Genomic DNA, 9,773 nt, shown 5'->3' with positions numbered 1-9,773 from the left:
TATGAAAAACCTACACACAGCAAAATTCTAACAGTAAGAAGGATAAAAGTATTTACTTAATAATTTATTTGATGCATTTAGCTGCATACCATGCCTGTAAAAGTAAGATTTTATGCACAAGAGCCAAACAAACAAGTTTTTAAGCTTGTAAAGAACTTCCAAACCTATTATTATGTAGAATAAGTTCTTAAAAGTGACATAGTATTTAAAAGTTTTCATCTATTTTTATTTATGAAAATAGCCTTGTCTCCGTCTGTATCATTACCATCAAAATATTACTATTATCTTGAACTCCATTAACATTGATGATTGATTGATACTTTATTATAGTATATTTAGGTACTTAGTTCAGTTGATAACATTCCTATATCATTTTTATCTCAACTTATTAGATATTTAATATTAATTAAAACCCAATGAATTTTAAAACACTCATTTATTAAGAAGGCTTATTTAAAGATAATAATCAATTTATGTTCAATTAAATATTTTGGAATTATGAACAGTTTACTTTGGTTTGTTAAGATTTTATTAATTTTCATTAAATATTGGTTTTCCGGGACAAGTTGTACATCATTATTGATCACTTTAACATCTGAAAAGTAAAATATATAACTTTAATTAAATGGATAGATATTGTGCTTACATTTTGTTGTAAACATTAAGGCTCAGTTGCATTACCTAACTTTGACCGTTACTTTAACGATAACTGGTGTTTTCTGAATGAAGTTTGATAGATTTTTGATGTTTGTTAAAGTAAGATGGTGCAACCCAGCCTTATAGTTAAACAATTTCATCAAAACTGTACAATACTTTTAGAGTGCAAGAGTAAAAAACATTCATCCTCAAAAACTTTGACCTCTTAAATATTATTGAATAATTAATAGTGCCATCAATTATCAAACGTTTCATAGTTATCATCAAGCATTACCTTACGCTGCAATCACCATTCTCTTTATTTTACACAGGCAAAATATGCATAGAGTTAACGTAACAGTATCACATTGAAAACTCAGATATTGTTGCAATATTGTACAAGGCTTCTGTTACTATTATTTTTAAGATCACTTGTTTCAGCTATAGATTATTTCTTTGAGATATGTATGTAAGTAACTATTCTTATTAATTTCATTCGAACAAAACAACACCAACCAAATCAAAACAAACTTTTGTTTGACAGTTTGGCAAGAGGGGGGGTGTAGGGACCATAGATTAGAGAGTGATAGGATGTTTCGTTCGGAAATTTAATCAAAAGATTTTGAAACGTCAAAGGACAAAAATGTGAATTTTAACCCGTGTAGCGCCCTTCTGTCAAATTTTGTTTTGTACGACTGAAAAATTAAGGTCTCTCGAAAGTAGGTAAAAGTGGAGCAGGCATAATTTACTTTTAACTTTATGAGATAAAAATAATAATTTAATTTTTTAACGTTGTGAATGTCATCATCATGTTTTAAAAAAAAAAACTTCTATTATGGATCGATCGAAAAGCGAAATTTTGGACAGCGTTTTTTTTTCACAACTTCTATTTTTTAAATTCATAATGATAGGTTACGTCACACTATGGATCGAAATTGCGATTTATGGACATAGCGATATTTTTCATAATTTCTATTTGAAAAAAATACCTATCGTACGTTACGTTATTCTGATGAATATAATTATGTCGTTAGATTTTCTTTAAAACCAATAGTTTGGTTGGAAAAAAATATTTTCCATTTTCGTTGTATGGAATGAAATAGCTTGTTGACTATAATCCTACACTATCAGCGCGCGCCTAAAGTTGCCCGTTCACAAGTTATGTGGTTCTGAAAAATGAAAAAAAAGTTAGTAAAAGTGACTTTTTTTGGAATATCTTTAAAGATTCAACGAAAATATAAAGATTCCATACGTTAACAATTTAAATTAACCTTAAATTACTGACAAATATTTAACTCATGTAACGCGACCTCTGTGGTTAATGCTCGCATTCGAATTTGGCGGGCTTTATTTTGTAACTCACGGGCTCGCGCGCTCTGCCGGCGCGCTCTCACCAACGGTCGCCGGCGTTTTTTCTAAATTCGACCTTATTGCCAGTCCGCCCATGGCCGCGACGCTTGATTATTACTCTCTCAATATTTCGATGTTTGGATATTGTTTTGACTGATATAAGCAAAGTTTTATGTACATTTCGTTGTGTTAAATTGACAATATACTTGTTGATGATTGAATTGTGCCTTCAACATTATTTCACGACCCCGAGACCAACTTAACAAGTATTACACTCATATTTTGGAACCTTGTAACTTCTGAACGGGCAACTTTGGGCGCGCGCTGATAGTTTAGGATTATAGTCAACAAGCCATAGGCTTAGTCGAAATCGATCACTTTAAGTTTCATTCCATACAACGAAAATGGAAAATATTTTTTTCCAGCCAAACTATTGATTTTAGAGAAAAACTTTTAACGACATTTATTCATCAGAATAACGTAAGTTACGTTCGATAAGTATTTTTTTCAAATAGAAATTATGAAAGAAAAAAATCAATATGTCCATAAATCGCTATTTCGATCTTTAGTATGTCTTACTGATTAATTAATGTCATTATCCCCTCAAGGATCAATAAGACCGGCGGCGGCTGCGCTGTTCATTACTTACAGTCATATAGATGAACTAATTTAAACTGAACCGTTTCATCGAACACATTGACAGGGGGGCGCCACCATCATTTCAACTATATAGTTTCCAACGTGGCAAAAATCGGAACCAGCGATTCGGTATTGATGGTGGTGGCACCCCCCTGTCACTGTCATGGGTGAGACAGTTCGTTTTAATTTATGTATATTATGTTACTTACCAGTTATTAATAATAATTACCGACAGTCGAGGTAAAAGTAAGAAAGTAATCACATTAATTTATCACTTACAAATATCTTAAAAGAGAACACCGGCTCGTGTACAGCGTGTACAGCAACACATTTTGAACGTTTTGATATCTTAATATATTAATACTAGCTTTCCGCCCGCGGCTTCGCCCGCGTGGAATTTTGTCTGTCACAGAAAAACTTTATCGCGCGCGTCCCTGTTTCAAAAACCGGGATAAAAACTATCCTATGTTCTTTCCCGGGACTCAAACTATCTCTATGCCAAATTTCATCAAAATCGGTTGCGAGGTTTAAGCGGGAAAGCGTAACAGACAGACAGACAGACAGACAGACAGACAGAGTTACTTTCGCATTTATAATATTAGTTGGGATTGGGATAAATTAGTGGTATCCTTCCGTTTGGCCAAATTACTTTTCGCCAAATTTCACTTCGCAAACAACTTATCGCCTAAGTTTCATTTCCCAAATGAACTTTTAGCAACTGTACTTTTCGCAACTAATTCATTTGGTCAAATTGTCATTTGGCAAAATTTTACTTGGCAAATGTTTATATAGCAAATGTTTTATTTCGTCAAATATTATGTCCCAAATAATTTGTTTGGTCAAATTGACACCTCAAATACTTACCCACCGTTACCCACAAATCAAAGCATAAGGCACATTATCATGGTTTTCACAAGAATTTTATGTAAAACAAAGAGACTGCAGAAAGTAGTATGGTTGCAAAAAGTAGGTTTTGCTGAAAATAGTAGGTTAGGTTAGGTTAGAACAGTGACCCTTAATGCGCGAAGGCGAGCGAAGCGTGCCGCGGTAGCGGCCGCCGAGCGCTAAAATCACCACTATTGTTAATGAATCATTTGAAATTTCGATAAAAAGAATGAAATAAGAAAATTATTTTAGAACAAATTTTATATTTACTACCCACTAAACAAAATAATAACCACAAGCTAATTTGTATTCCATTCTATGCACCAATCAAATTATTTTGTAAATAGTTTATCGTGAAATATTTTTGCCAAATGAAACATTTGGCTACTTACCAAACAATAATTTGCTAAACAATAATATGCCAAAAACGACATTTGCGAATTAAAAGTTTGCAATAAGTTGTTTTGCCAAATGAGAATTTGCCAAATGAAAATTTGCGAAACGTTGTTTGCGATGTAATAATTTGGGAAACGTTTTTTGGCCAAACATTAGTAATCCATAAATTAGTATAATGAGATTGGAATGTTTAAAATTTAATAATTAGGTTTAGATGCGGCGGGGGTGGACCTTGGGCCAACCCTAAGCAGTTTATTTAATTTTATACATACGTAAATGATTTCTTTAATCACTTTTACCAAATTATTCATAATAACCGATTGTTATTAATAATTCTTTTTCTATCATAATTAATCATCATAATCAAATCAGATTAAATAAAATCTGAGTTGCATTCTATATCCTTTAGAGCGCCATGGTCTTTTTTAAAATACAAAACGTTTAACATTTCCGTGCAATATTTCTTTGATAAAAATACTTATAAAAATGCTTTAGTTATTTTATGCGTATTTTTGCGATTGCCTAAAACCCTAAATCTTTATTTTCAAAACAGAAATATATTTTTTTACTGTTCCAGGCGAAATAGGTTGGTGACCAATAGGTTAAACAAAAGTTGTCTATGGTCATAAGTTTTGTGGCCAAAAAAAGTTGAGTGAGACATTTCGCGCTCATTCACTTCCGCCTCCCTCTCGGTCGCAACTGTTTTGCATCTTGTTTCATCGCGGTAAGTTATGTGTAAATATTATTAAAATTATAATCCATTGATTTGTCAAATAATAAAAAACTATTGTACAAATCAATTTCGATGATATATCAACTTAATTGTTTCTTTTCATCGTTCCGTTAGTGTAGGCATCATTTTTGTTGAAGGGGACGCCATTGTAAAACAAATGAAATAATGTTAAACAAACAACTTTTTATGGTTTAAAACTTTTTAAAGTGTAATGATCGAAGTTTTAAGTGTATTTTAGGTTCTTCAGTGCCATAATTTGTGGTTCTTTAGTTCATTAAATGTGTATAATTGCAGTTTCACGATGCCCCGCTTCAACTACGATTCCACCACGGCCGTCTGCATCGCCACGGGTAAGTCTTATAAAGTCTTATTTGTTCTTCTTTCCATTATTTTCTGTGTTTAGGTCCTTTGGTTCATTAAAAATATACTATGTTTGGCTTTGATGAATAGTTATGGACCGCCATTTTTCTTCTTTTATAATTGACATGGCAATGGTGTTGTAGGTAGTTCATAACTGCATAAGATCTAGCTTTTTCAAGTCAATAACTTCACACATTTTCTAAATATGGTTTACAAGGGCGTAGCCCCTTATTCTATTTGCCAAGTTATTTAAATTACTTACACCTACCTACAATCATGGACCTATAAAAAAGGTCCATGCCTAACAGTAAATAGTTAATAACACGTAAGAAATCTTTATATTTTGAAACATGTCAATTCCACACAAGGTACTTGTATTAATAATGTCCTAACAGGCAAGTTATCATTTCATTGTTGATGAACATAAATTCACATTATCTATCAATAAAAGTTAGACCTTCTTACTCTGAGATGGTTTTCATATGAATAGTTATGTAAAATAATTTTACATGTAGGATTATTTACTGTTGAAATTGGTGTTACATTAGGTATTTAAAATACACAAGTAAGCATAACTTTAGTTCTTATTATAAACAAAGCATTTATTGAATCGCATCTAATTTAATCTAATGTTTCAGTGTAGTTAAAATAATTGATTTGCTCTGAAATCAAATCAATAATAAGAACTTGATTGAATCCTTCTCAAATATTGGTAGGTAATATCAATGCAGTTTAAATATTATTTGAAAACCTTCAGATTTGCAATAGGATTATTTGCATTTGATACTACTTAAATATATCCTGCGCTTGTTATATTTGTATTTATTTATTTATCAATATTTTCAATTTAGTGTGTTGAATTCTGATTTGACATTCATCTTACTAGGTATAGGTACTTTTTTTTGAACTTGTATATATATGTCTGGATCTGACATAATATCTAGCCTTTTATAAATCAAGAATAATTATACTAATTATAATTTACCTACTTGAATAGTGGTATTAATAACATTTAATTTTTATCTCTTGTCATAAATTAATTAAATTCAAATAGATGTGCACCAATTGATTGAAGTTATCAATATTCATCATGTTTGAAATTGGTCCTATATCAACTTAGATTATTAATCTAAGGTCCTATAATATTTTTCATTTTTACAGAAACATAAATTCTAAATTTCTTTTGATTCATATTATTACTAATTTAATTTAGGTATGTTTGATAAGCAGAAATTAGGTAGGTAGGTACCTACTTATTGTCTCAATAGGGTTAGGCTAGCCTGTTATTTGAATTTGCATTAGTTTTATTTTAGGAAATATTGTATCAATGCAATGCATTTTTTAGGTAGGATTAGCCTAATAAAATTACTTGTTGTAATATGAACTTACTGCAAAATGGTACAGTTACAGTAAAATAGGTTAGTACTAATTTGTATAATCATTGATTTCCATCATTACATACCTTAACTGGTAGGCATTTGTTTTTAATACAATTTATTGTTTTCTTTAGTAATTTGGATACATTACCTACCTACTTAAGTAGGTAATGTTGTTGTTCAATTATAATAAAATTTCAAACTTGTGTTTACATTAAACTTCTTATTACTATTAGCACTAGCTGCTATTAATTGTATGAGTTTGGATTTTCGGTTTAGGTAGGTCTCTATAGGTAGGTATATCTACTTTTAAATTTAATTTAATTTCTTTTATTTATTAGTAAAAAACAAACTTAATTTCAATTACCAAAACAATAAAAGTAATTAATCAGGTAGGCATTGTAAAATTTATCACTTGTTCATTGCATAACCATTTATAACTGAATATGAATTTATTGAAGATTTATTTTCAGAAAATTTGTTGGCACTATAGTTTGTCATTTTGTTTTCTGTGTGTACCTCAAAATTAGCATGATTGATATTGCTTTAAGGTGATGTTCTAAGGCCTTGTCAAAATGCTTTAGATATTTTAGCGGAGAGTGTTAGAAGATAATGAAAGTATTTTTATTATATTACATAACTGAGTTGAAAATTAGCATTAATTATGTGACCAATCTTTTAATTATCTTCCCTGTGTCATATAAATCTATAACACTTTTTATCATTCAATTTAGATACTGAAGTTGCATTCTTTACACGTTTATATTTTATAACAATAATTTTAAGAGAAGATTGACTTGAATCTTTTTAGAGCTTTCGTTATTTTTGTCTTGATAAGGTATCAGCATATTATCTGAAAATAAAGAAACCACCTGCATTTTGTATTTCGAAGCAAATTACTTTCTTTTAAATTATGTATTCGTAATGCATAATAAGCGCGACTTCATTGTCAATCAGACTATTATTAATTATTAATTTCTGGTAAAGGATTGTCCCATCAAGGCGATGCACGGTATAAAGGTAATAATGCACAGTGTGTAGCCATGTCAGCATGTGCATCCGCTTTGTCAGTTATTAAAAATCGGGCCGTGTTTGATATTGCGGATATCAATACTATTCTTCAGTACGGTGATTTACTTTACTTGCAGTGTAAACCTCGGGACCACGTTTTCTTATTACCAGACGAATTGCCAAATGATTATCGAGTAGGGAACTTCGCTGTTAAAATTAATGCAATGGAACCCAACTGGATTGAAAACGGGCTTTTTCCAGCTTCACTGCGCGATGTTGATGTTGCAACATTGCAGTTAGTTCATATTTTGCGCGACCGTGTATTCACTCGCGAACGTAACGATACTCGGGATAGTTACTTGTTCACCGGGAACAATTATACGGTTTCTTTTTGGAAATTTGGCAACAAATTTTATTTATTTAATAGCCATGCGGTTGGCATCAATAATAAATTTAATCATCGGGACGAAACTCAAAATAAGGCGCGTTTGTTTTGTTGCCAAAATTTAGAAGATCTCGCAAAATTACTGTTCATAGGACATGCGTATACCTCGGCGCAATATTCTATACATAAATTAACTGTAGTAAATTTTGCGCTAAACTTAGATCCCGTCGTCCCACTCGAGCCACGCGACGCGAAATTAACAACGTTGAAACCTGTCGTAGTCCTTGAAAAAGTTGAGTTAGAATCAATAGACATTGCACCGGTGCAATCAACCAAACGAGGTCGACCCAAAAAAAAGAGATCATCTAAATCTAAAGTAGATTCTTCCGCACCGAAAAAATCTAAATTAATTAATGAAAAATTAAAACCAGTTGTGGTTCTTGAAAGAGTAGATTTAACTGCGTTAAAAATTGCCCATGATGCGAAACCTTTGTCCGTCAGTACTACACATTCTGATGTCAAATTGAAATTAAAGCCAGTCGTTGTAATTGATCGGGTCGATTTAAATAGCGGTCGGGTTAGTAACGTAACGTCAACCAAAACCCTTAGACACCGAGAGGCTGTAAAACGTTATGCTACCCAGAACCCAACTATCAATAGGGACGCGGTTAAACGTTACGCACAAAAAAATCCCTCGGTTCATAGGGACGCGGTTACCCGATACACTCAAAACAATCCCTCCGTTAACAGGGACGCGGTCAAACGGTACGCGCAAAATAATCCCTCTGTTCACAGAGACGCGGTAAAACGGTATTCGCAACAAAATCCGGGAGTTAATAAAGAAGCGTCACAACAGTACAATACAGTAAATCGAAATTTAGAACCCCCGTTACGTAACTCCAATATTTTGATCGGGCAAAAACAAAACGACGACCTAGATTCACTTCAGACTCATTCTTTAAAAAAACTGTCTTTGAATGACAGTCATAGATGTCCTCAATGTCAGGCGCGAATTTTTGTTGAGGAAAAAGGTAGAGTCAAATGGTGTTGTGGTTCTGGAGCATATAATGTTCAAAATTTACCGCCGTTAACCGAAGAGTTCTATTCCCACCCAGCTTTCCTTCTAAGACCGCGAGCTTTCAATAATTTGTTTTCGTTTAGCGCATTAGGCGTTTCTCATGGTTTTCATCAACCAAATTCCGGTGTGTCTTTCTTAAAAATTCAGGGCCGAACTTACCATCGCGTTTTTGATTTAGCTTACACTGACACATATAATCCTATCGGTATGTACATTTACGACGAAAGGGAAAGGACAGCTGTAAGCCAAAATTTAGACATGGAGGTAGTTCGCTGCATTACCAATTTTATGCATAATGTTAGTCCATACATAGATTGTTTTAAACGTTTAAGTCAGGAGCCTTCCGAGGAGGCACATTTGATATTTGAACCCACGTCGCGACGCTCCCATGGTAATATTTTGGGAGACATGCCAATCGGTTCGGAAATAGCCGCAATTCTGAGCACAGAACGCGAACGCTATATTCCTAAAGCTATAGTCATATGGCGCATAGGTGCTCGAAAACCGCACACTGTAGACATTTTACATCCGCTGTATGAAACTTTCCAATATCCTTTGCTGTATCCACACGGTAATCCCGGTTGGTTACCGAATAGACTCGACAACAACGGCGTAAAACTAACACAAAATAAATACGTCCGTTGTTTGTTGCTATCTGAGCCGCGGTTTTCAGAGTTGAGCAGACTTTCTGAGGAATGGATAGTAGATATGTTCTGTAGAATTTCAGAGGAACGACTTAGGTACATTTTTAACATGCAGAATCATTCCTCAGATGCTGCTCTTAGATCTGCTCCCCTTCAGGAAGTAGAAAACTCAGTAGAGATAAGTAACCAGATAGCAGCAGATGAAACCATACGGGGAGAGGGTGGTGTTGTGCCGGGACGTGTCTATCTGCCCAATACATTTACTGGAGGTCCACGGTAT

At 33.1% G+C, this 9,773-nt stretch overlaps 1 long non-coding RNA gene across 1 annotated transcript; it reads right to left on the bottom strand.

The window, feature by feature from the left end:
- Positions 1–421: 421 nt before the first annotated feature.
- On the bottom strand, positions 422–1,323 carry LOC135086326 (uncharacterized). Its single transcript, XR_010260403.1, has 2 exons — positions 932–1,323; positions 422–595 (listed from the first exon to the last, which is right to left on the bottom strand). It is a non-coding gene; the product is annotated as an uncharacterized LOC135086326 (long non-coding RNA).
- Between the last annotated feature and the right edge of the window lie 8,450 nt (positions 1,324–9,773).

Source organism: Ostrinia nubilalis, chromosome W (genome assembly GCF_963855985.1).
Source record: "Ostrinia nubilalis chromosome W, ilOstNubi1.1, whole genome shotgun sequence".
NCBI lineage: Eukaryota > Metazoa > Arthropoda > Insecta > Lepidoptera > Crambidae > Ostrinia > Ostrinia nubilalis.
This window is presented reverse-complemented; position numbering and strand designations above follow the sequence as displayed.